At 49.2% G+C, this 23273-nt stretch overlaps 34 non-coding genes across 34 annotated transcripts; all 34 read right to left on the bottom strand.

Moving 5' to 3' along the window:
• Nucleotides 1-393: 393 nt before the first annotated feature.
• Nucleotides 394-512, bottom strand: LOC130819045 (5S ribosomal RNA). The gene has a single exon (XR_009044097.1). It is a non-coding gene; the product is annotated as a 5S ribosomal RNA (ribosomal RNA).
• Nucleotides 513-1068: 556 nt separating this feature from the next.
• LOC130819033 (5S ribosomal RNA) lies at nucleotides 1069-1187 on the bottom strand. Its single transcript, XR_009044086.1, has one exon. It is a non-coding gene; the product is annotated as a 5S ribosomal RNA (ribosomal RNA).
• A 553-nt stretch (nucleotides 1188-1740) lies between these two features.
• On the bottom strand, nucleotides 1741-1859 carry LOC130819022 (5S ribosomal RNA). The gene has a single exon (XR_009044075.1). It is a non-coding gene; the product is annotated as a 5S ribosomal RNA (ribosomal RNA).
• A 553-nt stretch (nucleotides 1860-2412) lies between these two features.
• On the bottom strand, nucleotides 2413-2531 carry LOC130819010 (5S ribosomal RNA). Its single transcript, XR_009044064.1, has one exon. It is a non-coding gene; the product is annotated as a 5S ribosomal RNA (ribosomal RNA).
• A 553-nt stretch (nucleotides 2532-3084) lies between these two features.
• Nucleotides 3085-3203, bottom strand: LOC130818998 (5S ribosomal RNA). Its single transcript, XR_009044053.1, has one exon. It is a non-coding gene; the product is annotated as a 5S ribosomal RNA (ribosomal RNA).
• Nucleotides 3204-3760: 557 nt separating this feature from the next.
• Nucleotides 3761-3879, bottom strand: LOC130820084 (5S ribosomal RNA). Its single transcript, XR_009045108.1, has one exon. It is a non-coding gene; the product is annotated as a 5S ribosomal RNA (ribosomal RNA).
• A 556-nt stretch (nucleotides 3880-4435) lies between these two features.
• Nucleotides 4436-4554, bottom strand: LOC130820073 (5S ribosomal RNA). Its single transcript, XR_009045097.1, has one exon. It is a non-coding gene; the product is annotated as a 5S ribosomal RNA (ribosomal RNA).
• A 556-nt stretch (nucleotides 4555-5110) lies between these two features.
• Nucleotides 5111-5229, bottom strand: LOC130820061 (5S ribosomal RNA). Its single transcript, XR_009045085.1, has one exon. It is a non-coding gene; the product is annotated as a 5S ribosomal RNA (ribosomal RNA).
• A 556-nt stretch (nucleotides 5230-5785) lies between these two features.
• Nucleotides 5786-5904, bottom strand: LOC130820049 (5S ribosomal RNA). The gene has a single exon (XR_009045073.1). It is a non-coding gene; the product is annotated as a 5S ribosomal RNA (ribosomal RNA).
• Nucleotides 5905-6461: 557 nt separating this feature from the next.
• LOC130820038 (5S ribosomal RNA) lies at nucleotides 6462-6580 on the bottom strand. The gene has a single exon (XR_009045062.1). It is a non-coding gene; the product is annotated as a 5S ribosomal RNA (ribosomal RNA).
• Nucleotides 6581-7137: 557 nt separating this feature from the next.
• Nucleotides 7138-7256, bottom strand: LOC130820026 (5S ribosomal RNA). Its single transcript, XR_009045050.1, has one exon. It is a non-coding gene; the product is annotated as a 5S ribosomal RNA (ribosomal RNA).
• A 557-nt stretch (nucleotides 7257-7813) lies between these two features.
• Nucleotides 7814-7932, bottom strand: LOC130820015 (5S ribosomal RNA). Its single transcript, XR_009045039.1, has one exon. It is a non-coding gene; the product is annotated as a 5S ribosomal RNA (ribosomal RNA).
• A 557-nt stretch (nucleotides 7933-8489) lies between these two features.
• LOC130820004 (5S ribosomal RNA) lies at nucleotides 8490-8608 on the bottom strand. Its single transcript, XR_009045028.1, has one exon. It is a non-coding gene; the product is annotated as a 5S ribosomal RNA (ribosomal RNA).
• Nucleotides 8609-9161: 553 nt separating this feature from the next.
• Nucleotides 9162-9280, bottom strand: LOC130819992 (5S ribosomal RNA). Its single transcript, XR_009045017.1, has one exon. It is a non-coding gene; the product is annotated as a 5S ribosomal RNA (ribosomal RNA).
• Nucleotides 9281-9836: 556 nt separating this feature from the next.
• On the bottom strand, nucleotides 9837-9955 carry LOC130819981 (5S ribosomal RNA). The gene has a single exon (XR_009045006.1). It is a non-coding gene; the product is annotated as a 5S ribosomal RNA (ribosomal RNA).
• Nucleotides 9956-10507: 552 nt separating this feature from the next.
• LOC130819970 (5S ribosomal RNA) lies at nucleotides 10508-10626 on the bottom strand. Its single transcript, XR_009044995.1, has one exon. It is a non-coding gene; the product is annotated as a 5S ribosomal RNA (ribosomal RNA).
• Nucleotides 10627-11179: 553 nt separating this feature from the next.
• On the bottom strand, nucleotides 11180-11298 carry LOC130819958 (5S ribosomal RNA). The gene has a single exon (XR_009044984.1). It is a non-coding gene; the product is annotated as a 5S ribosomal RNA (ribosomal RNA).
• Nucleotides 11299-11852: 554 nt separating this feature from the next.
• Nucleotides 11853-11971, bottom strand: LOC130819946 (5S ribosomal RNA). The gene has a single exon (XR_009044973.1). It is a non-coding gene; the product is annotated as a 5S ribosomal RNA (ribosomal RNA).
• Nucleotides 11972-12529: 558 nt separating this feature from the next.
• LOC130819935 (5S ribosomal RNA) lies at nucleotides 12530-12648 on the bottom strand. The gene has a single exon (XR_009044962.1). It is a non-coding gene; the product is annotated as a 5S ribosomal RNA (ribosomal RNA).
• Nucleotides 12649-13204: 556 nt separating this feature from the next.
• On the bottom strand, nucleotides 13205-13323 carry LOC130819923 (5S ribosomal RNA). The gene has a single exon (XR_009044951.1). It is a non-coding gene; the product is annotated as a 5S ribosomal RNA (ribosomal RNA).
• Nucleotides 13324-13879: 556 nt separating this feature from the next.
• Nucleotides 13880-13998, bottom strand: LOC130819910 (5S ribosomal RNA). The gene has a single exon (XR_009044939.1). It is a non-coding gene; the product is annotated as a 5S ribosomal RNA (ribosomal RNA).
• Nucleotides 13999-14556: 558 nt separating this feature from the next.
• On the bottom strand, nucleotides 14557-14675 carry LOC130819898 (5S ribosomal RNA). Its single transcript, XR_009044928.1, has one exon. It is a non-coding gene; the product is annotated as a 5S ribosomal RNA (ribosomal RNA).
• A 556-nt stretch (nucleotides 14676-15231) lies between these two features.
• LOC130819886 (5S ribosomal RNA) lies at nucleotides 15232-15350 on the bottom strand. The gene has a single exon (XR_009044916.1). It is a non-coding gene; the product is annotated as a 5S ribosomal RNA (ribosomal RNA).
• A 556-nt stretch (nucleotides 15351-15906) lies between these two features.
• LOC130819875 (5S ribosomal RNA) lies at nucleotides 15907-16025 on the bottom strand. Its single transcript, XR_009044905.1, has one exon. It is a non-coding gene; the product is annotated as a 5S ribosomal RNA (ribosomal RNA).
• A 556-nt stretch (nucleotides 16026-16581) lies between these two features.
• Nucleotides 16582-16700, bottom strand: LOC130819863 (5S ribosomal RNA). Its single transcript, XR_009044894.1, has one exon. It is a non-coding gene; the product is annotated as a 5S ribosomal RNA (ribosomal RNA).
• A 555-nt stretch (nucleotides 16701-17255) lies between these two features.
• Nucleotides 17256-17374, bottom strand: LOC130819852 (5S ribosomal RNA). Its single transcript, XR_009044883.1, has one exon. It is a non-coding gene; the product is annotated as a 5S ribosomal RNA (ribosomal RNA).
• A 578-nt stretch (nucleotides 17375-17952) lies between these two features.
• On the bottom strand, nucleotides 17953-18071 carry LOC130819841 (5S ribosomal RNA). Its single transcript, XR_009044872.1, has one exon. It is a non-coding gene; the product is annotated as a 5S ribosomal RNA (ribosomal RNA).
• A 580-nt stretch (nucleotides 18072-18651) lies between these two features.
• Nucleotides 18652-18770, bottom strand: LOC130819830 (5S ribosomal RNA). Its single transcript, XR_009044861.1, has one exon. It is a non-coding gene; the product is annotated as a 5S ribosomal RNA (ribosomal RNA).
• Nucleotides 18771-19326: 556 nt separating this feature from the next.
• On the bottom strand, nucleotides 19327-19445 carry LOC130819818 (5S ribosomal RNA). Its single transcript, XR_009044850.1, has one exon. It is a non-coding gene; the product is annotated as a 5S ribosomal RNA (ribosomal RNA).
• Nucleotides 19446-20024: 579 nt separating this feature from the next.
• Nucleotides 20025-20143, bottom strand: LOC130819806 (5S ribosomal RNA). Its single transcript, XR_009044839.1, has one exon. It is a non-coding gene; the product is annotated as a 5S ribosomal RNA (ribosomal RNA).
• A 557-nt stretch (nucleotides 20144-20700) lies between these two features.
• LOC130819794 (5S ribosomal RNA) lies at nucleotides 20701-20819 on the bottom strand. Its single transcript, XR_009044826.1, has one exon. It is a non-coding gene; the product is annotated as a 5S ribosomal RNA (ribosomal RNA).
• Nucleotides 20820-21375: 556 nt separating this feature from the next.
• Nucleotides 21376-21493, bottom strand: LOC130819577 (5S ribosomal RNA). Its single transcript, XR_009044615.1, has one exon. It is a non-coding gene; the product is annotated as a 5S ribosomal RNA (ribosomal RNA).
• Nucleotides 21494-22047: 554 nt separating this feature from the next.
• LOC130819783 (5S ribosomal RNA) lies at nucleotides 22048-22166 on the bottom strand. Its single transcript, XR_009044815.1, has one exon. It is a non-coding gene; the product is annotated as a 5S ribosomal RNA (ribosomal RNA).
• A 557-nt stretch (nucleotides 22167-22723) lies between these two features.
• On the bottom strand, nucleotides 22724-22842 carry LOC130819772 (5S ribosomal RNA). The gene has a single exon (XR_009044804.1). It is a non-coding gene; the product is annotated as a 5S ribosomal RNA (ribosomal RNA).
• Between the last annotated feature and the right edge of the window lie 431 nt (nucleotides 22843-23273).

Below are 23273 nucleotides of genomic sequence, written 5' to 3'. Positions count from 1 at the left end.
CAAAAGAGTCCGCCGGCTTTAAAAGCCAGGTGAACTCGCAACAAAAAAGCGACAAAATATTTGAGAGATCCGCGCAACACTTGGAAATCAAGAGGCCATCCATGCCGGGCGCGCTTCCGCGGGGACTTCCGACGGGACCCGGTGCAATTTCCGCTTACACGAACGCACCGACGCACGCCTCTTTCGGACAATTCGTTCGTATGCGCATCGACCCGCCTCGACGGGTCCTATCTTTCGAGTGCCCGTAAATTCGAGGTCGGGACCCGGTTGCGAGTTATATTTTTATAAATAAAATTACTTCCATGGAGTATACTACGATAACCACTGAAATGCCTTCTGCTCAAGTGCAGCGGAAACAGATAAGAAAAATTAAAAAAAAAAAGGAGGGAAAAAGGGGTGCAACACGAGGACTTCCCAGGAGGTCACCCATCCTAGTACTACTCTCGCCCAAGCACGCTTAACTGCGGAGTTCTGATGGGATCCGGTGCATTAGTGCTGGTATGATCGCACCCGTTCATTCACCGTAGCAATTTGTTTACATGCGCAATGCCGCCCAAAAAAAAAAAAAAACAAACCAGAGCATTCCAAAGCTCGTAAATTCGCAGCCGAGACCCCTATTTCGAGCCTTCTCCTTCCCAAATACCGTTTTTCACCCTCCCGGTATTGTCCGATTCACAAAAGAGTCCGCCGGCTTTAAAAGCCAGGTGAACTCGCAACAAAAAAGCGACAAAATATTTGAGAGATCCGCGCAACACATGGAAATCAAGAGGCCATCCATGCCGGGCGCGCTTCCGCGGGGACTTCCGACGGGACCCGGTGCAATTTCCGCTTACACGAACGCACCGACGCACGCCTCTTTCGGACAATTCGTTCGTATGCGCATCGACCCGCCTCGACGGGTCCTATCTTTCGAGTGCCCGTAAATTCGAGGTCGGGACCCGGTTGCGAGTTATATTTTTATAAATAAAATTACTTCCATGGAGTATACTACGATAACCACTGAAATGCCTTCTGCTCAAGTGCAGCGGAAACAGATAAGAAAAATTAAAAAAAAAAAGGAGGGAAAAAGGGGTGCAACACGAGGACTTCCCAGGAGGTCACCCATCCTAGTACTACTCTCGCCCAAGCACGCTTAACTGCGGAGTTCTGATGGGATCCGGTGCATTAGTGCTGGTATGATCGCACCCGTTCATTCACCGTAGCAATTTGTTTACATGCGCAATGCCGCCCAAAAAAAAAAAAAAAAACCAGAGCATTCCAAAGCTCGTAAATTCGCAGCCGAGACCCCTATTTCGAGCCTTCTCCTTCCCAAATACCGTTTTTCACCCTCCCGGTATTGTCCGATTCACAAAAGAGTCCGCCGGCTTTAAAAGCCAGGTGAACTCGCAACAAAAAAGCGACAAAATATTTGAGAGATCCGCGCAACACTTGGAAATCAAGAGGCCATCCATGCCGGGCGCGCTTCCGCGGGGACTTCCGACGGGACCCGGTGCAATTTCCGCTTACACGAACGCACCGACGCACGCCTCTTTCGGACAATTCGTTCGTATGCGCATCGACCCGCCTCGACGGGTCCTATCTTTCGAGTGCCCGTAAATTCGAGGTCGGGACCCGGTTGCGAGTTATATTTTTATAAATAAAATTACTTCCATGGAGTATACTACGATAACCACTGAAATGCCTTCTGCTCAAGTGCAGCGGAAACAGATAAGAAAAATTAAAAAAAAAAGGAGGGAAAAAGGGGTGCAACACGAGGACTTCCCAGGAGGTCACCCATCCTAGTACTACTCTCGCCCAAGCACGCTTAACTGCGGAGTTCTGATGGGATCCGGTGCATTAGTGCTGGTATGATCGCACCCGTTCATTCACCGTAGAAATTTGTTTACATGCGCAATGCCGCCCAAAAAAAAAAAAAAAACCAGAGCATTCCAAAGCTCGTAAATTCGCAGCCGAGACCCCTATTTCGAGCCTTCTCCTTCCCAAATACCGTTTTTCACCCTCCCGGTATTGTCCGATTCACAAAAGAGTCCGCCGGCTTTAAAAGCCAGGTGAACTCGCAACAAAAAAGCGACAAAATATTTGAGAGATCCGCGCAACACTTGGAAATCAAGAGGCCATCCATGCCGGGCGCGCTTCCGCGGGGACTTCCGACGGGACCCGGTGCAATTTCCGCTTACACGAACGCACCGACGCACGCCTCTTTCGGACAATTCGTTCGTATGCGCATTGACCCGCCTCGACGGGTCCTATCTTTCGAGTGCCCGTAAATTCGAGGTCGGGACCCGGTTGCGAGTTATATTTTTATAAATAAAATTACTTCCATGGAGTATACTACGATAACCACTGAAATGCCTTCTGCTCAAGTGCAGCGGAAACAGATAAGAAAAATTAAAAAAAAAAAGGAGGGAAAAAGGGGTGCAACACGAGGACTTCCCAGGAGGTCACCCATCCTAGTACTACTCTCGCCCAAGCACGCTTAACTGCGGAGTTCTGATGGGATCCGGTGCATTAGTGCTGGTATGATCGCACCCGTTCATTCACCGTAGCAATTTGTTTACATGCGCAATGCCGCCCAAAAAAAAAAAAAAAACCAGAGCATTCCAAAGCTCGTAAATTCGCAGCCGAGACCCCTATTTCGAGCCTTCTCCTTCCCAAATACCGTTTTTCACCCTCCCGGTATTGTCCGATTCACAAAAGAGTCCGCCGGCTTTAAAAGCCAGGTGAACTCGCAACAAAAAAGCGACAAAATATTTGAGAGATCCGCGCAACACTTGGAAATCAAGAGGCCATCCATGCCGGGCGCGCTTCCGCGGGGACTTCCGACGGGACCCGGTGCAATTTCCGCTTACACGAACGCACCGACGCACGCCTCTTTCGGACAATTCGTTCGTATGCGCATCGACCCGCCTCGACGGGTCCTATCTTTCGAGTGCCCGTAAATTCGAGGTCGGGACCCGGTTGCGAGTTATATTTTTATAAATAAAATTACTTCCATGGAGTATACTACGATAACCACTGAAATGCCTTCTGCTCAAGTGCAGCGGAAACAGATAAGAAAAATTAAAAAAAAAAAGGAGGGAAAAAGGGGTGCAACACGAGGACTTCCCAGGAGGTCACCCATCCTAGTACTACTCTCGCCCAAGCACGCTTAACTGCGGAGTTCTGATGGGATCCGGTGCATTAGTGCTGGTATGATCGCACCCGTTCATTCACCGTAGCAATTTGTTTACATGCGCAATGCCGCCCAAAAAAAAAAAAAAAAAAACCAGAGCATTCCAAAGCTCGTAAATTCGCAGCCGAGACCCCTATTTCGAGCCTTCTCCTTCCCAAATACCGTTTTTCACCCTCCCGGTATTGTCCGATTCACAAAAGAGTCCGCCGGCTTTAAAAGCCAGGTGAACTCGCAACAAAAAAGCGACAAAATATTTGAGAGATCCGCGCAACACTTGGAAATCAAGAGGCCATCCATGCCGGGCGCGCTTCCGCGGGGACTTCCGACGGGACCCGGTGCAATTTCCGCTTACACGAACGCACCGACGCACGCCTCTTTCGGACAATTCGTTCGTATGCGCATCGACCCGCCTCGACGGGTCCTATCTTTCGAGTGCCCGTAAATTCGAGGTCGGGACCCGGTTGCGAGTTATATTTTTATAAATAAAATTACTTCCATGGAGTATACTACGATAACCACTGAAATGCCTTCTGCTCAAGTGCAGCGGAAACAGATAAGAAAAATTAAAAAAAAAAAAGGAGGGAAAAAGGGGTGCAACACGAGGACTTCCCAGGAGGTCACCCATCCTAGTACTACTCTCGCCCAAGCACGCTTAACTGCGGAGTTCTGATGGGATCCGGTGCATTAGTGCTGGTATGATCGCACCCGTTCATTCACCGTAGCAATTTGTTTACATGCGCAATGCCGCCCAAAAAAAAAAAAAAAAAAACCAGAGCATTCCAAAGCTCGTAAATTCGCAGCCGAGACCCCTATTTCGAGCCTTCTCCTTCCCAAATACCGTTTTTCACCCTCCCGGTATTGTCCGATTCACAAAAGAGTCCGCCGGCTTTAAAAGCCAGGTGAACTCGCAACAAAAAAGCGACAAAATATTTGAGAAATCCGCGCAACACTTGGAAATCAAGAGGCCATCCATGCCGGGCGCGCTTCCGCGGGGACTTCCGACGGGACCCGGTGCAATTTCCGCTTACACGAACGCACCGACGCACGCCTCTTTCGGACAATTCGTTCGTATGCGCATCGACCCGCCTCGACGGGTCCTATCTTTCGAGTGCCCGTAAATTCGAGGTCGGGACCCGGTTGCGAGTTATATTTTTATAAATAAAATTACTTCCATGGAGTATACTACGATAACCACTGAAATGCCTTCTGCTCAAGTGCAGCGGAAACAGATAAGAAAAATTAAAAAAAAAAAGGAGGGAAAAAGGGGTGCAACACGAGGACTTCCCAGGAGGTCACCCATCCTAGTACTACTCTCGCCCAAGCACGCTTAACTGCGGAGTTCTGATGGGATCCGGTGCATTAGTGCTGGTATGATCGCACCCGTTCATTCACCGTAGCAATTTGTTTACATGCGCAATGCCGCCCAAAAAAAAAAAAAAAAAAACCAGAGCATTCCAAAGCTCGTAAATTCGCAGCCGAGACCCCTATTTCGAGCCTTCTCCTTCCCAAATACCGTTTTTCACCCTCCCGGTATTGTCCGATTCACAAAAGAGTCCGCCGGCTTTAAAAGCCAGGTGAACTCGCAACAAAAAAGCGACAAAATATTTGAGAAATCCGCGCAACACTTGGAAATCAAGAGGCCATCCATGCCGGGCGCGCTTCCGCGGGGACTTCCGACGGGACCCGGTGCAATTTCCGCTTACACGAACGCACCGACGCACGCCTCTTTCGGACAATTCGTTCGTATGCGCATCGACCCGCCTCGACGGGTCCTATCTTTCGAGTGCCCGTAAATTCGAGGTCGGGACCCGGTTGCGAGTTATATTTTTATAAATAAAATTACTTCCATGGAGTATACTACGATAACCACTGAAATGCCTTCTGCTCAAGTGCAGCGGAAACAGATAAGAAAAATTAAAAAAAAAAAGGAGGGAAAAAGGGGTGCAACACGAGGACTTCCCAGGAGGTCACCCATCCTAGTACTACTCTCGCCCAAGCACGCTTAACTGCGGAGTTCTGATGGGATCCGGTGCATTAGTGCTGGTATGATCGCACCCGTTCATTCACCGTAGCAATTTGTTTACATGCGCAATGCCGCCCAAAAAAAAAAAAAAAAAAACCAGAGCATTCCAAAGCTCGTAAATTCGCAGCCGAGACCCCTATTTCGAGCCTTCTCCTTCCCAAATACCGTTTTTCACCCTCCCGGTATTGTCCGATTCACAAAAGAGTCCGCCGGCTTTAAAAGCCAGGTGAACTCGCAACAAAAAAGCGACAAAATATTTGAGAAATCCGCGCAACACTTGGAAATCAAGAGGCCATCCATGCCGGGCGCGCTTCCGCGGGGACTTCCGACGGGACCCGGTGCAATTTCCGCTTACACGAACGCACCGACGCACGCCTCTTTCGGACAATTCGTTCGTATGCGCATCGACCCGCCTCGACGGGTCCTATCTTTCGAGTGCCCGTAAATTCGAGGTCGGGACCCGGTTGCGAGTTATATTTTTATAAATAAAATTACTTCCATGGAGTATACTACGATAACCACTGAAATGCCTTCTGCTCAAGTGCAGCGGAAACAGATAAGAAAAATTAAAAAAAAAAAGGAGGGAAAAAGGGGTGCAACACGAGGACTTCCCAGGAGGTCACCCATCCTAGTACTACTCTCGCCCAAGCACGCTTAACTGCGGAGTTCTGATGGGATCCGGTGCATTAGTGCTGGTATGATCGCACCCGTTCATTCACCGTAGCAATTTGTTTACATGCGCAATGCCGCCCAAAAAAAAAAAAAAAAAAAACCAGAGCATTCCAAAGCTCGTAAATTCGCAGCCGAGACCCCTATTTCGAGCCTTCTCCTTCCCAAATACCGTTTTTCACCCTCCCGGTATTGTCCGATTCACAAAAGAGTCCGCCGGCTTTAAAAGCCAGGTGAACTCGCAACAAAAAAGCGACAAAATATTTGAGAAATCCGCGCAACACTTGGAAATCAAGAGGCCATCCATGCCGGGCGCGCTTCCGCGGGGACTTCCGACGGGACCCGGTGCAATTTCCGCTTACACGAACGCACCGACGCACGCCTCTTTCGGACAATTCGTTCGTATGCGCATCGACCCGCCTCGACGGGTCCTATCTTTCGAGTGCCCGTAAATTCGAGGTCGGGACCCGGTTGCGAGTTATATTTTTATAAATAAAATTACTTCCATGGAGTATACTACGATAACCACTGAAATGCCTTCTGCTCAAGTGCAGCGGAAACAGATAAGAAAAATTAAAAAAAAAAAGGAGGGAAAAAGGGGTGCAACACGAGGACTTCCCAGGAGGTCACCCATCCTAGTACTACTCTCGCCCAAGCACGCTTAACTGCGGAGTTCTGATGGGATCCGGTGCATTAGTGCTGGTATGATCGCACCCGTTCATTCACCGTAGCAATTTGTTTACATGCGCAATGCCGCCCAAAAAAAAAAAAAAAAAAAACCAGAGCATTCCAAAGCTCGTAAATTCGCAGCCGAGACCCCTATTTCGAGCCTTCTCCTTCCCAAATACCGTTTTTCACCCTCCCGGTATTGTCCGATTCACAAAAGAGTCCGCCGGCTTTAAAAGCCAGGTGAACTCGCAACAAAAAAGCGACAAAATATTTGAGAAATCCGCGCAACACTTGGAAATCAAGAGGCCATCCATGCCGGGCGCGCTTCCGCGGGGACTTCCGACGGGACCCGGTGCAATTTCCGCTTACACGAACGCACCGACGCACGCCTCTTTCGGACAATTCGTTCGTATGCGCATCGACCCGCCTCGACGGGTCCTATCTTTCGAGTGCCCGTAAATTCGAGGTCGGGACCCGGTTGCGAGTTATATTTTTATAAATAAAATTACTTCCATGGAGTATACTACGATAACCACTGAAATGCCTTCTGCTCAAGTGCAGCGGAAACAGATAAGAAAAATTAAAAAAAAAAAGGAGGGAAAAAGGGGTGCAACACGAGGACTTCCCAGGAGGTCACCCATCCTAGTACTACTCTCGCCCAAGCACGCTTAACTGCGGAGTTCTGATGGGATCCGGTGCATTAGTGCTGGTATGATCGCACCCGTTCATTCACCGTAGCAATTTGTTTACATGCGCAATGCCGCCCAAAAAAAAAAAAAAAAAAAACCAGAGCATTCCAAAGCTCGTAAATTCGCAGCCGAGACCCCTATTTCGAGCCTTCTCCTTCCCAAATACCGTTTTTCACCCTCCCGGTATTGTCCGATTCACAAAAGAGTCCGCCGGCTTTAAAAGCCAGGTGAACTCGCAACAAAAAAGCGACAAAATATTTGAGAAATCCGCGCAACACTTGGAAATCAAGAGGCCATCCATGCCGGGCGCGCTTCCGCGGGGACTTCCGACGGGACCCGGTGCAATTTCCGCTTACACGAACGCACCGACGCACGCCTCTTTCGGACAATTCGTTCGTATGCGCATCGACCCGCCTCGACGGGTCCTATCTTTCGAGTGCCCGTAAATTCGAGGTCGGGACCCGGTTGCGAGTTATATTTTTATAAATAAAATTACTTCCATGGAGTATACTACGATAACCACTGAAATGCCTTCTGCTCAAGTGCAGCGGAAACAGATAAGAAAAATTAAAAAAAAAAAGGAGGGAAAAAGGGGTGCAACACGAGGACTTCCCAGGAGGTCACCCATCCTAGTACTACTCTCGCCCAAGCACGCTTAACTGCGGAGTTCTGATGGGATCCGGTGCATTAGTGCTGGTATGATCGCACCCGTTCATTCACCGTAGCAATTTGTTTACATGCGCAATGCCGCCCAAAAAAAAAAAAAAAAAAACCAGAGCTTTCCAAAGCTCGTAAATTCGCAGCCGAGACCCCTATTTCGAGCCTTCTCCTTCCCAAATACCGTTTTTCACCCTCCCGGTATTGTCCGATTCACAAAAGAGTCCGCCGGCTTTAAAAGCCAGGTGAACTCGCAACAAAAAAGCGACAAAATATTTGAGAGATCCGCGCAACACTTGGAAATCAAGAGGCCATCCATGCCGGGCGCGCTTCCGCGGGGACTTCCGACGGGACCCGGTGCAATTTCCGCTTACACGAACGCACCGACGCACGCCTCTTTCGGACAATTCGTTCGTATGCGCATCGACCCGCCTCGACGGGTCCTATCTTTCGAGTGCCCGTAAATTCGAGGTCGGGACCCGGTTGCGAGTTATATTTTTATAAATAAAATTACTTCCATGGAGTATACTACGATAACCACTGAAATGCCTTCTGCTCAAGTGCAGCGGAAACAGATAAGAAAAATTAAAAAAAAAAAAGGAGGGAAAAAGGGGTGCAACACGAGGACTTCCCAGGAGGTCACCCATCCTAGTACTACTCTCGCCCAAGCACGCTTAACTGCGGAGTTCTGATGGGATCCGGTGCATTAGTGCTGGTATGATCGCACCCGTTCATTCACCGTAGCAATTTGTTTACATGCGCAATGCCGCCCAAAAAAAAAAAAAAAACCAGAGCATTCCAAAGCTCGTAAATTCGCAGCCGAGACCCCTATTTCGAGCCTTCTCCTTCCCAAATACCGTTTTTCACCCTCCCGGTATTGTCCGATTCACAAAAGAGTCCGCCGGCTTTAAAAGCCAGGTGAACTCGCAACAAAAAAGCGACAAAATATTTGAGAGATCCGCGCAACACTTGGAAATCAAGAGGCCATCCATGCCGGGCGCGCTTCCGCGGGGACTTCCGACGGGACCCGGTGCAATTTCCGCTTACACGAACGCACCGACGCACGCCTCTTTCGGACAATTCGTTCGTATGCGCATCGACCCGCCTCGACGGGTCCTATCTTTCGAGTGCCCGTAAATTCGAGGTCGGGACCCGGTTGCGAGTTATATTTTTATAAATAAAATTACTTCCATGGAGTATACTACGATAACCACTGAAATGCCTTCTGCTCAAGTGCAGCGGAAACAGATAAGAAAAATTAAAAAAAAAAAGGAGGGAAAAAGGGGTGCAACACGAGGACTTCCCAGGAGGTCACCCATCCTAGTACTACTCTCGCCCAAGCACGCTTAACTGCGGAGTTCTGATGGGATCCGGTGCATTAGTGCTGGTATGATCGCACCCGTTCATTCACCGTAGCAATTTGTTTACATGCGCAATGCCGCCCAAAAAAAAAAAAAAACAAACCAGAGCATTCCAAAGCTCGTAAATTCGCAGCCGAGACCCCTATTTCGAGCCTTCTCCTTCCCAAATACCGTTTTTCACCCTCCCGGTATTGTCCGATTCACAAAAGAGTCCGCCGGCTTTAAAAGCCAGGTGAACTCGCAACAAAAAAGCGACAAAATATTTGAGAGATCCGCGCAACACATGGAAATCAAGAGGCCATCCATGCCGGGCGCGCTTCCGCGGGGACTTCCGACGGGACCCGGTGCAATTTCCGCTTACACGAACGCACCGACGCACGCCTCTTTCGGACAATTCGTTCGTATGCGCATCGACCCGCCTCGACGGGTCCTATCTTTCGAGTGCCCGTAAATTCGAGGTCGGGACCCGGTTGCGAGTTATATTTTTATAAATAAAATTACTTCCATGGAGTATACTACGATAACCACTGAAATGCCTTCTGCTCAAGTGCAGCGGAAACAGATAAGAAAAATTAAAAAAAAAAAGGAGGGAAAAAGGGGTGCAACACGAGGACTTCCCAGGAGGTCACCCATCCTAGTACTACTCTCGCCCAAGCACGCTTAACTGCGGAGTTCTGATGGGATCCGGTGCATTAGTGCTGGTATGATCGCACCCGTTCATTCACCGTAGCAATTTGTTTACATGCGCAATGCCGCCCAAAAAAAAAAAAAAAACCAGAGCATTCCAAAGCTCGTAAATTCGCAGCCGAGACCCCTATTTCGAGCCTTCTCCTTCCCAAATACCGTTTTTCACCCTCCCGGTATTGTCCGATTCACAAAAGAGTCCGCCGGCTTTAAAAGCCAGGTGAACTCGCAACAAAAAAGCGACAAAATATTTGAGAGATCCGCGCAACACTTGGAAATCAAGAGGCCATCCATGCCGGGCGCGCTTCCGCGGGGACTTCCGACGGGACCCGGTGCAATTTCCGCTTACACGAACGCACCGACGCACGCCTCTTTCGGACAATTCGTTCGTATGCGCATCGACCCGCCTCGACGGGTCCTATCTTTCGAGTGCCCGTAAATTCGAGGTCGGGACCCGGTTGCGAGTTATATTTTTATAAATAAAATTACTTCCATGGAGTATACTACGATAACCACTGAAATGCCTTCTGCTCAAGTGCAGCGGAAACAGATAAGAAAAATTAAAAAAAAAAGGAGGGAAAAAGGGGTGCAACACGAGGACTTCCCAGGAGGTCACCCATCCTAGTACTACTCTCGCCCAAGCACGCTTAACTGCGGAGTTCTGATGGGATCCGGTGCATTAGTGCTGGTATGATCGCACCCGTTCATTCACCGTAGAAATTTGTTTACATGCGCAATGCCGCCCAAAAAAAAAAAAAAAACCAGAGCATTCCAAAGCTCGTAAATTCGCAGCCGAGACCCCTATTTCGAGCCTTCTCCTTCCCAAATACCGTTTTTCACCCTCCCGGTATTGTCCGATTCACAAAAGAGTCCGCCGGCTTTAAAAGCCAGGTGAACTCGCAACAAAAAAGCGACAAAATATTTGAGAGATCCGCGCAACACTTGGAAATCAAGAGGCCATCCATGCCGGGCGCGCTTCCGCGGGGACTTCCGACGGGACCCGGTGCAATTTCCGCTTACACGAACGCACCGACGCACGCCTCTTTCGGACAATTCGTTCGTATGCGCATTGACCCGCCTCGACGGGTCCTATCTTTCGAGTGCCCGTAAATTCGAGGTCGGGACCCGGTTGCGAGTTATATTTTTATAAATAAAATTACTTCCATGGAGTATACTACGATAACCACTGAAATGCCTTCTGCTCAAGTGCAGCGGAAACAGATAAGAAAAATTAAAAAAAAAAAGGAGGGAAAAAGGGGTGCAACACGAGGACTTCCCAGGAGGTCACCCATCCTAGTACTACTCTCGCCCAAGCACGCTTAACTGCGGAGTTCTGATGGGATCCGGTGCATTAGTGCTGGTATGATCGCACCCGTTCATTCACCGTAGCAATTTGTTTACATGCGCAATGCCGCCCAAAAAAAAAAAAAAAAACCAGAGCATTCCAAAGCTCGTAAATTCGCAGCCGAGACCCCTATTTCGAGCCTTCTCCTTCCCAAATACCGTTTTTCACCCTCCCGGTATTGTCCGATTCACAAAAGAGTCCGCCGGCTTTAAAAGCCAGGTGAACTCGCAACAAAAAAGCGACAAAATATTTGAGAGATCCGCGCAACACTTGGAAATCAAGAGGCCATCCATGCCGGGCGCGCTTCCGCGGGGACTTCCGACGGGACCCGGTGCAATTTCCGCTTACACGAACGCACCGACGCACGCCTCTTTCGGACAATTCGTTCGTATGCGCATCGACCCGCCTCGACGGGTCCTATCTTTCGAGTGCCCGTAAATTCGAGGTCGGGACCCGGTTGCGAGTTATATTTTTATAAATAAAATTACTTCCATGGAGTATACTACGATAACCACTGAAATGCCTTCTGCTCAAGTGCAGCGGAAACAGATAAGAAAAATTAAAAAAAAAAAGGAGGGAAAAAGGGGTGCAACACGAGGACTTCCCAGGAGGTCACCCATCCTAGTACTACTCTCGCCCAAGCACGCTTAACTGCGGAGTTCTGATGGGATCCGGTGCATTAGTGCTGGTATGATCGCACCCGTTCATTCACCGTAGCAATTTGTTTACATGCGCAATGCCGCCCAAAAAAAAAAAAAAAAAAAACCAGAGCATTCCAAAGCTCGTAAATTCGCAGCCGAGACCCCTATTTCGAGCCTTCTCCTTCCCAAATACCGTTTTTCACCCTCCCGGTATTGTCCGATTCACAAAAGAGTCCGCCGGCTTTAAAAGCCAGGTGAACTCGCAACAAAAAAGCGACAAAATATTTGAGAGATCCGCGCAACACTTGGAAATCAAGAGGCCATCCATGCCGGGCGCGCTTCCGCGGGGACTTCCGACGGGACCCGGTGCAATTTCCGCTTACACGAACGCACCGACGCACGCCTCTTTCGGACAATTCGTTCGTATGCGCATCGACCCGCCTCGACGGGTCCTATCTTTCGAGTGCCCGTAAATTCGAGGTCGGGACCCGGTTGCGAGTTATATTTTTATAAATAAAATTACTTCCATGGAGTATACTACGATAACCACTGAAATGCCTTCTGCTCAAGTGCAGCGGAAACAGATAAGAAAAATTAAAAAAAAAAAAGGAGGGAAAAAGGGGTGCAACACGAGGACTTCCCAGGAGGTCACCCATCCTAGTACTACTCTCGCCCAAGCACGCTTAACTGCGGAGTTCTGATGGGATCCGGTGCATTAGTGCTGGTATGATCGCACCCGTTCATTCACCGTAGCAATTTGTTTACATGCGCAATGCCGCCCAAAAAAAAAAAAAAAAAAACCAGAGCATTCCAAAGCTCGTAAATTCGCAGCCGAGACCCCTATTTCGAGCCTTCTCCTTCCCAAATACCGTTTTTCACCCTCCCGGTATTGTCCGATTCACAAAAGAGTCCGCCGGCTTTAAAAGCCAGGTGAACTCGCAACAAAAAAGCGACAAAATATTTGAGAAATCCGCGCAACACTTGGAAATCAAGAGGCCATCCATGCCGGGCGCGCTTCCGCGGGGACTTCCGACGGGACCCGGTGCAATTTCCGCTTACACGAACGCACCGACGCACGCCTCTTTCGGACAATTCGTTCGTATGCGCATCGACCCGCCTCGACGGGTCCTATCTTTCGAGTGCCCGTAAATTCGAGGTCGGGACCCGGTTGCGAGTTATATTTTTATAAATAAAATTACTTCCATGGAGTATACTACGATAACCACTGAAATGCCTTCTGCTCAAGTGCAGCGGAAACAGATAAGAAAAATTAAAAAAAAAAAGGAGGGAAAAAGGGGTGCAACACGAGGACTTCCCAGGAGGTCACCCATCCTAGTACTACTCTCGCCCAAGCACGCTTAACTGCGGAGTTCTGATGGGATCCGGTGCATTAGTGCTGGTATGATCGCACCCGTTCATTCACCGTAGCAATTTGTTTACATGCGCAATGCCGCCCAAAAAAAAAAAAAAAAAAACCAGAGCATTCCAAAGCTCGTAAATTCGCAGCCGAGACCCCTATTTCGAGCCTTCTCCTTCCCAAATACCGTTTTTCACCCTCCCGGTATTGTCCGATTCACAAAAGAGTCCGCCGGCTTTAAAAGCCAGGTGAACTCGCAACAAAAAAGCGACAAAATATTTGAGAGATCCGCGCAACACTTGGAAATCAAGAGGCCATCCATGCCGGGCGCGCTTCCGCGGGGACTTCCGACGGGACCCGGTGCAATTTCCGCTTACACGAACGCACCGACGCACGCCTCTTTCGGACAATTCGTTCGTATGCGCATCGACCCGCCTCGACGGGTCCTATCTTTCGAGTGCCCGTAAATTCGAGGTCGGGACCCGGTTGCGAGTTATATTTTTATAAATAAAATTACTTCCATGGAGTATACTACGATAACCACTGAAATGCCTTCTGCTCAAGTGCAGCGGAAACAGATAAGAAAAATTAAAAAAAAAAAGGAGGGAAAAAGGGGTGCAACACGAGGACTTCCCAGGAGGTCACCCATCCTAGTACTACTCTCGCCCAAGCACGCTTAACTGCGGAGTTCTGATGGGATCCGGTGCATTAGTGCTGGTATGATCGCACCCGTTCATTCACCGTAGCAATTTGTTTACATGCGCAATGCCGCCCAAAAAAAAAAAAAAAAAAAACCAGAGCATTCCAAAGCTCGTAAATTCGCAGCCGAGACCCCTATTTCGAGCCTTCTCCTTCCCAAATACCGTTTTTCACCCTCCCGGTATTGTCCGATTCACAAAAGAGTCCGCCGGCTTTAAAAGCCAGGTGAACTCGCAACAAAAAAGCGACAAAATATTTGAGAGATCCGCGCAACACTTGGAAATCAAGAGGCCATCCATGCCGGGCGCGCTTCCGCGGGGACTTCCGACGGGACCCGGTGCAATTTCCGCTTACACGAACGCACCGACGCACGCCTCTTTCGGACAATTCGTTCGTATGCGCATCGACCCGCCTCGACGGGTCCTATCTTTCGAGTGCCCGTAAATTCGAGGTCGGGACCCGGTTGCGAGTTATATTTTTATAAATAAAATTACTTCCATGGAGTATACTACGATAACCACTGAAATGCCTTCTGCTCAAGTGCAGCGGAAACAGATAAGAAAAATTAAAAAAAAAAAAGGAGGGAAAAAGGGGTGCAACACGAGGACTTCCCAGGAGGTCACCCATCCTAGTACTACTCTCGCCCAAGCACGCTTAACTGCGGAGTTCTGATGGGATCCGGTGCATTAGTGCTGGTATGATCGCACCCGTTCATTCACCGTAGCAATTTGTTTACATGCGCAATGCCGCCCAAAAAAAAAAAAAAAAAAACCAGAGCATTCCAAAGCTCGTAAATTCGCAGCCGAGACCCCTATTTCGAGCCTTCTCCTTCCCAAATACCGTTTTTCACCCTCCCGGTATTGTCCGATTCACAAAAGAGTCCGCCGGCTTTAAAAGCCAGGTGAACTCGCAACAAAAAAGCGACAAAATATTTGAGAAATCCGCGCAACACTTGGAAATCAAGAGGCCATCCATGCCGGGCGCGCTTCCGCGGGGACTTCCGACGGGACCCGGTGCAATTTCCGCTTACACGAACGCACCGACGCACGCCTCTTTCGGACAATTCGTTCGTATGCGCATCGACCCGCCTCGACGGGTCCTATCTTTCGAGTGCCCGTAAATTCGAGGTCGGGACCCGGTTGCGAGTTATATTTTTATAAATAAAATTACTTCCATGGAGTATACTACGATAACCACTGAAATGCCTTCTGCTCAAGTGCAGCGGAAACAGATAAGAAAAATTAAAAAAAAAAAGGAGGGAAAAAGGGGTGCAACACGAGGACTTCCCAGGAGGTCACCCATCCTAGTACTACTCTCGCCCAAGCACGCTTAACTGCGGAGTTCTGATGGGATCCGGTGCATTAGTGCTGGTATGATCGCACCCGTTCATTCACCGTAGCAATTTGTTTACATGCGCAATGCCGCCCAAAAAAAAAAAAAAAAAAACCAGAGCATTCCAAAGCTCGTAAATTCGCAGCCGAGACCCCTATTTCGAGCCTTCTCCTTCCCAAATACCGTTTTTCACCCTCCCGGTATTGTCCGATTCACAAAAGAGTCCGCCGGCTTTAAAAGCCAGGTGAACTCGCAACAAAAAAGCGACAAAATATTTGAGAAATCCGCGCAACACTTGGAAATCAAGAGGCCATCCATGCCGGGCGCGCTTCCGCGGGGACTTCCGACGGGACCCGGTGCAATTTCCGCTTACACGAACGCACCGACGCACGCCTCTTTCGGACAATTCGTTCGTATGCGCATCGACCCGCCTCGACGGGTCCTATCTTTCGAGTGCCCGTAAATTCGAGGTCGGGACCCGGTTGCGAGTTATATTTTTATAAATAAAATTACTTCCATGGAGTATACTACGATAACCACTGAAATGCCTTCTGCTCAAGTGCAGCGGAAACAGATAAGAAAAATTAAAAAAAAAAAGGAGGGAAAAAGGGGTGCAACACGAGGACTTCCCAGGAGGTCACCCATCCTAGTACTACTCTCGCCCAAGCACGCTTAACTGCGGAGTTCTGATGGGATCCGGTGCATTAGTGCTGGTATGATCGCACCCGTTCATTCACCGTAGCAATTTGTTTACATGCGCAATGCCGCCCAAAAAAAAAAAAAAAAAAACCAGAGCATTCCAAAGCTCGTAAATTCGCAGCCGAGACCCCTATTTCGAGCCTTCTCCTTCCCAAATACCGTTTTTCACCCTCCCGGTATTGTCCGATTCACAAAAGAGTCCGCCGGCTTTAAAAGCCAGGTGAACTCGCAACAAAAAAGCGACAAAATATTTGAGAAATCCGCGCAACACTTGGAAATCAAGAGGCCATCCATGCCGGGCGCGCTTCCGCGGGGACTTCCGACGGGACCCGGTGCAATTTCCGCTTACACGAACGCACCGACGCACGCCTCTTTCGGACAATTCGTTCGTATGCGCATCGACCCGCCTCGACGGGTCCTATCTTTCGAGTGCCCGTAAATTCGAGGTCGGGACCCGGTTGCGAGTTATATTTTTATAAATAAAATTACTTCCATGGAGTATACTACGATAACCACTGAAATGCCTTCTGCTCAAGTGCAGCGGAAACAGATAAGAAAAATTAAAAAAAAAAAGGAGGGAAAAAGGGGTGCAACACGAGGACTTCCCAGGAGGTCACCCATCCTAGTACTACTCTCGCCCAAGCACGCTTAACTGCGGAGTTCTGATGGGATCCGGTGCATTAGTGCTGGTATGATCGCACCCGTTCATTCACCGTAGCAATTTGTTTACATGCGCAATGCCGCCCAAAAAAAAAAAAAAAAAAACCAGAGCTTTCCAAAGCTCGTAAATTCGCAGCCGAGACCCCTATTTCGAGCCTTCTCCTTCCCAAATACCGTTTTTCACCCTCCCGGTATTGTCCGATTCACAAAAGAGTCCGCCGGCTTTAAAAGCCAGGTGAACTCGCAACAAAAAAGCGACAAAATATTTGAGAAATCCGCGCAACACTTGGAAATCAAGAGGCCATCCATGCCGGGCGCGCTTCCGCGGGGACTTCCGACGGGACCCGGTGCAATTTCCGCTTACACGAACGCACCGACGCACGCCTCTTTCGGACAATTCGTTCGTATGCGCATCGACCCGCCTCGACGGGTCCTATCTTTCGAGTGCCCGTAAATTCGAGGTCGGGACCCGGTTGCGAGTTATATTTTTATAAATAAAATTACTTCCATGGAGTATACTACGATAACCACTGAAATGCCTTCTGCTCAAGTGCAGCGGAAACAGATAAGAAAAATTAAAAAAAAAAGGAGGGAAAAAGGGGTGCAACACGAGGACTTCCCAGGAGGTCACCCATCCTAGTACTACTCTCGCCCAAGCACGCTTAACTGCGGAGTTCTGATGGGATCCGGTGCATTAGTGCTGGTATGATCGCACCCGTTCATTCACCGTAGCAATTTGTTTACATGCGCAATGCCGCCCAAAAAAAAAAAAAAAAAAAACCAGAGCTTTCCAAAGCTCGTAAATTCGCAGCCGAGACCCCTATTTCGAGCCTTCTCCTTCCCAAATACCGTTTTTCACCCTCCCGGTATTGTCCGATTCACAAAAGAGTCCGCCGGCTTTAAAAGCCAGGTGAACTCGCAACAAAAAAGCGACAAAATATTTGAGAAATCCGCGCAACACTTGGAAATCAAGAGGCCATCCATGCCGGGCGCGCTTCCGCGGGGACCCGGGCGCGCTTCCGCGGGGACTTCCGACGGGACCCGGTGCAATTTCCGCTTACACGAACGCACCGACGCACGCCTCTTTCGGACAATTCGTTCGTATGCGCATCGACCCGCCTCGACGGGTCCTATCTTTCGAGTGCCCGTAAATTCGAGGTCGGGACCCGGTTGCGAGTTATATTTTTATAAATAAAATTACTTCCATGGAGTATACTACGATAACCACTGAAATGCCTTCTGCTCAAGTGCAGCGGAAACAGATAAGAAAAATTAAAAAAAAAAGGAGGGAAAAAGGGGTGCAACACGAGGACTTCCCAGGAGGTCACCCATCCTAGTACTACTCTCGCCCAAGCACGCTTAACTGCGGAGTTCTGATGGGATCCGGTGCATTAGTGCTGGTATGATCGCACCCGTTCATTCACCGTAGCAATTTGTTTACATGCGCAATGCCGCCCAAAAAAAAAAAAAAAAAAAAACCAGAGCTTTCCAAAGCTCGTAAATTCGCAGCCGAGACCCCTATTTCGAGCCTTCTCCTTCCCAAATACCGTTTTTCACCCTCCCGGTATTGTCCGATTCACAAAAGAGTCCGCCGGCTTTAAAAGCCAGGTGAACTCGCAACAAAAAAGCGACAAAATATTTGAGAAATCCGCGCAACACTTGGAAATCAAGAGGCCATCCATGCCGGGCGCGCTTCCGCGGGGACCCGGGCGCGCTTCCGCGGGGACTTCCGACGGGACCCGGTGCAATTTCCGCTTACACGAACGCACCGACGCACGCCTCTTTCGGACAATTCGTTCGTATGCGCATCGACCCGCCTCGACGGGTCCTATCTTTCGAGTGCCCGTAAATTCGAGGTCGGGACCCGGTTGCGAGTTATATTTTTATAAATAAAATTACTTCCATGGAGTATACTACGATAACCACTGAAATGCCTTCTGCTCAAGTGCAGCGGAAACAGATAAGAAAAATTAAAAAAAAAAAGGAGGGAAAAAGGGGTGCAACACGAGGACTTCCCAGGAGGTCACCCATCCTAGTACTACTCTCGCCCAAGCACGCTTAACTGCGGAGTTCTGATGGGATCCGGTGCATTAGTGCTGGTATGATCGCACCCGTTCATTCACCGTAGCAATTTGTTTACATGCGCAATGCCGCCCAAAAAAAAAAAAAAAAAAAACCAGAGCATTCCAAAGCTCGTAAATTCGCAGCCGAGACCCCTATTTCGAGCCTTCTCCTTCCCAAATACCGTTTTTCACCCTCCCGGTATTGTCCGATTCACAAAAGAGTCCGCCGGCTTTAAAAGCCAGGTGAACTCGCAACAAAAAAGCGACAAAATATTTGAGAAATCCGCGCAACACTTGGAAATCAAGAGGCCATCCATGCCGGGCGCGCTTCCGCGGGGACTTCCGACGGGACCCGGTGCAATTTCCGCTTACACGAACGCACCGACGCACGCCTCTTTCGGACAATTCGTTCGTATGCGCATCGACCCGCCTCGACGGGTCCTATCTTTCGAGTGCCCGTAAATTCGAGGTCGGGACCCGGTTGCGAGTTATATTTTTATAAATAAAATTACTTCCATGGAGTATACTACGATAACCACTGAAATGCCTTCTGCTCAAGTGCAGCGGAAACAGATAAGAAAAATTAAAAAAAAAAGGAGGGAAAAAGGGGTGCAACACGAGGACTTCCCAGGAGGTCACCCATCCTAGTACTACTCTCGCCCAAGCACGCTTAACTGCGGAGTTCTGATGGGATCCGGTGCATTAGTGCTGGTATGATCGCACCCGTTCATTCACCGTAGCAATTTGTTTACATGCGCAATGCCGCCCAAAAAAAAAAAAAAAAAAAACCAGAGCTTTCCAAAGCTCGTAAATTCGCAGCCGAGACCCCTATTTCGAGCCTTCTCCTTCCCAAATACCGTTTTTCACCCTCCCGGTATTGTCCGATTCACAAAAGAGTCCGCCGGCTTTAAAAGCCAGGTGAACTCGCAACAAAAAAGCGACAAAATATTTGAGAAATCCGCGCAACACTTGGAAATCAAGAGGCCATCCATGCCGGGCGCGCTTCCGCGGGGACCCGGGCGCGCTTCCGCGGGGACTTCCGACGGGACCCGGTGCAATTTCCGCTTACACGAACGCACCGACGCACGCCTCTTTCGGACAATTCGTTCGTATGCGCATCGACCCGCCTCGACGGGTCCTATCTTTCGAGTGCCCGTAAATTCGAGGTCGGGACCCGGTTGCGAGTTATATTTTTATAAATAAAATTACTTCCATGGAGTATACTACGATAACCACTGAAATGCCTTCTGCTCAAGTGCAGCGGAAACAGATAAGAAAAATTAAAAAAAAAAAGGAGGGAAAAAGGGGTGCAACACGAGGACTTCCCAGGAGGTCACCCATCCTAGTACTACTCTCGCCCAAGCACGCTTAACTGCGGAGTTCTGATGGGATCCGGTGCATTAGTGCTGGTATGATCGCACCCGTTCATTCACCGTAGCAATTTGTTTACATGCGCAATGCCGCCCAAAAAAAAAAAAAAAAAAAACCAGAGCATTCCAAAGCTCGTAAATTCGCAGCCGAGACCCCTATTTCGAGCCTTCTCCTTCCCAAATACCGTTTTTCACCCTCCCGGTATTGTCCGATTCACAAAAGAGTCCGCCGGCTTTAAAAGCCAGGTGAACTCGCAACAAAAAAGCGACAAAATATTTGAGAAATCCGCGCAACACTTGGAAATCAAGAGGCCATCCATGCCGGGCGCGCTTCCGCGGGGACTTCCGACGGGACCCGGTGCAATTTCCGCTTACACGAACGCACCGACGCACGCCTCTTTCGGACAATTCGTTCGTATGCGCATCGACCCGCCTCGACGGGTCCTATCTTTCGAGTGCCCGTAAATTCGAGGTCGGGACCCGGTTGCGAGTTATATTTTTATAAATAAAATTACTTCCATGGAGTATACTACGATAACCACTGAAATGCCTTCTGCTCAAGTGCAGCGGAAACAGATAAGAAAAATTAAAAAAAAAAAGGAGGGAAAAAGGGGTGCAACACGAGGACTTCCCAGGAGGTCACCCATCCTAGTACTACTCTCGCCCAAGCACGCTTAACTGCGGAGTTCTGATGGGATCCGGTGCATTAGTGCTGGTATGATCGCACCCGTTCATTCACCGTAGCAATTTGTTTACATGCGCAATGCCGCCCAAAAAAAAAAAAAAAAAAACCAGAGCTTTCCAAAGCTCGTAAATTCGCAGCCGAGACCCCTATTTCGAGCCTTCTCCTTCCCAAATACCGTTTTTCACCCTCCCGGTATTGTCCGATTCACAAAAGAGTCCGCCGGCTTTAAAAGCCAGGTGAACTCGCAACAAAAAAGCGACAAAATATTTGAGAAATCCGCGCAACACTTGGAAATCAAGAGGCCATCCATGCCGGGCGCGCTTCCGCGGGGACTTCCGACGGGACCCGGTGCAATTTCCGCTTACACGAACGCACCGACGCACGCCTCTTTCGGACAATTCGTTCGTATGCGCATCGACCCGCCTCGACGGGTCCTATCTTTCGAGTGCCCGTAAATTCGAGGTCGGGACCCGGTTGCGAGTTATATTTTTATAAATAAAATTACTTCCATGGAGTATACTACGATAACCACTGAAATGCCTTCTGCTCAAGTGCAGCGGAAACAGATAAGAAAAATTAAAAAAAAAAAGGAGGGAAAAAGGGGTGCAACACGAGGACTTCCCAGGAGGTCACCCATCCTAGTACTACTCTCGCCCAAGCACGCTTAACTGCGGAGTTCTGATGGGATCCGGTGCATTAGTGCTGGTATGATCCACCCGTTCATTCACCGTAGCAATTTGTTTACATGCGCAATGCCGCCCAAAAAAAAAAAAAAAAACCAGAGCATTCCAAAGCTCGTAAATTCGCAGCCGAGACCCCTATTTCGAGCCTTCTCCTTCCCAAATACCGTTTTTCACCCTCCCGGTATTGTCCGATTCACAAAAGAGTCCGCCGGCTTTAAAAGCCAGGTGAACTCGCAACAAAAAAGCGACAAAATATTTGAGAGATCCGCGCAACACTTGGAAATCAAGAGGCCATCCATGCCGGGCGCGCTTCCGCGGGGACTTCCGACGGGACCCGGTGCAATTTCCGCTTACACGAACGCACCGACGCACGCCTCTTTCGGACAATTCGTTCGTATGCGCATCGACCCGCCTCGACGGGTCCTATCTTTCGAGTGCCCGTAAATTCGAGGTCGGGACCCGGTTGCGAGTTATATTTTTATAAATAAAATTACTTCCATGGAGTATACTACGATAACCACTGAAATGCCTTCTGCTCAAGTGCAGCGGAAACAGATAAGAAAAATTAAAAAAAAAAAGGAGGGAAAAAGGGGTGCAACACGAGGACTTCCCAGGAGGTCACCCATCCTAGTACTACTCTCGCCCAAGCACGCTTAACTGCGGAGTTCTGATGGGATCCGGTGCATTAGTGCTGGTATGATCGCACCCGTTCATTCACCGTAGCAATTTGTTTACATGCGCAATGCCGCCCAAAAAAAAAAAAAAAAAAAACCAGAGCTTTCCAAAGCTCGTAAATTCGCAGCCGAGACCCCTATTTCGAGCCTTCTCCTTCCCAAATACCGTTTTTCACCCTCCCGGTATTGTCCGATTCACAAAAGAGTCCGCCGGCTTTAAAAGCCAGGTGAACTCGCAACAAAAAAGCGACAAAATATTTGAGAAATCCGCGCAACACTTGGAAATCAAGAGGCCATCCATGCCGGGCGCGCTTCCGCGGGGACTTCCGACGGGACCCGGTGCAATTTCCGCTTACACGAACGCACCGACGCACGCCTCTTTCGGACAATTCGTTCGTATGCGCATCGACCCGCCTCGACGGGTCCTATCTTTCGAGTGCCCGTAAATTCGAGGTCGGGACCCGGTTGCGAGTTATATTTTTATAAATAAAATTACTTCCATGGAGTATACTACGATAACCACTGAAATGCCTTCTGCTCAAGTGCAGCGGAAACAGATAAGAAAAATTAAAAAAAAAAAGGAGGGAAAAAGGGGTGCAACACGAGGACTTCCCAGGAGGTCACCCATCCTAGTACTACTCTCGCCCAAGCACGCTTAACTGCGGAGTTCTGATGGGATCCGGTGCATTAGTGCTGGTATGATCGCACCCGTTCATTCACCGTAGCAATTTGTTTACATGCGCAATGCCGCCCAAAAAAAAAAAAAAAACCAGAGCATTCCAAAGCTCGTAAATTCGCAGCCGAGACCCCTATTTCGAGCCTTCTCCTTCCCAAATACCGTTTTTCACCCTCCCGGTATTGTCCGATTCACAAAAGAGTCCGCCGGCTTTAAAAGCCAGGTGAACTCGCAACAAAAAAGCGACAAAATATTTGAGAGATCCGCGCAACACTTGGAAATCAAGAGGCCATCCATGCCGGGCGCGCTTCCGCGGGGACTTCCGACGGGACCCGGTGCAATTTCCGCTTACACGAACGCACCGACGCACGCCTCTTTCGGACAATTCGTTCGTATGCGCATCGACCCGCCTCGACGGGTCCTATCTTTCGAGTGCCCGTAAATTCGAGGTCGGGACCCGGTTGC

The sequence above is a fragment of the Amaranthus tricolor genome, chromosome 7, assembly GCF_026212465.1.
Source record: "Amaranthus tricolor cultivar Red isolate AtriRed21 chromosome 7, ASM2621246v1, whole genome shotgun sequence".
Lineage (NCBI taxonomy): Eukaryota > Viridiplantae > Streptophyta > Magnoliopsida > Caryophyllales > Amaranthaceae > Amaranthus > Amaranthus tricolor.
The sequence above is the reverse complement of the archived record's forward strand: the minus strand, read 5'-3'. Positions and strand labels throughout refer to the sequence as shown.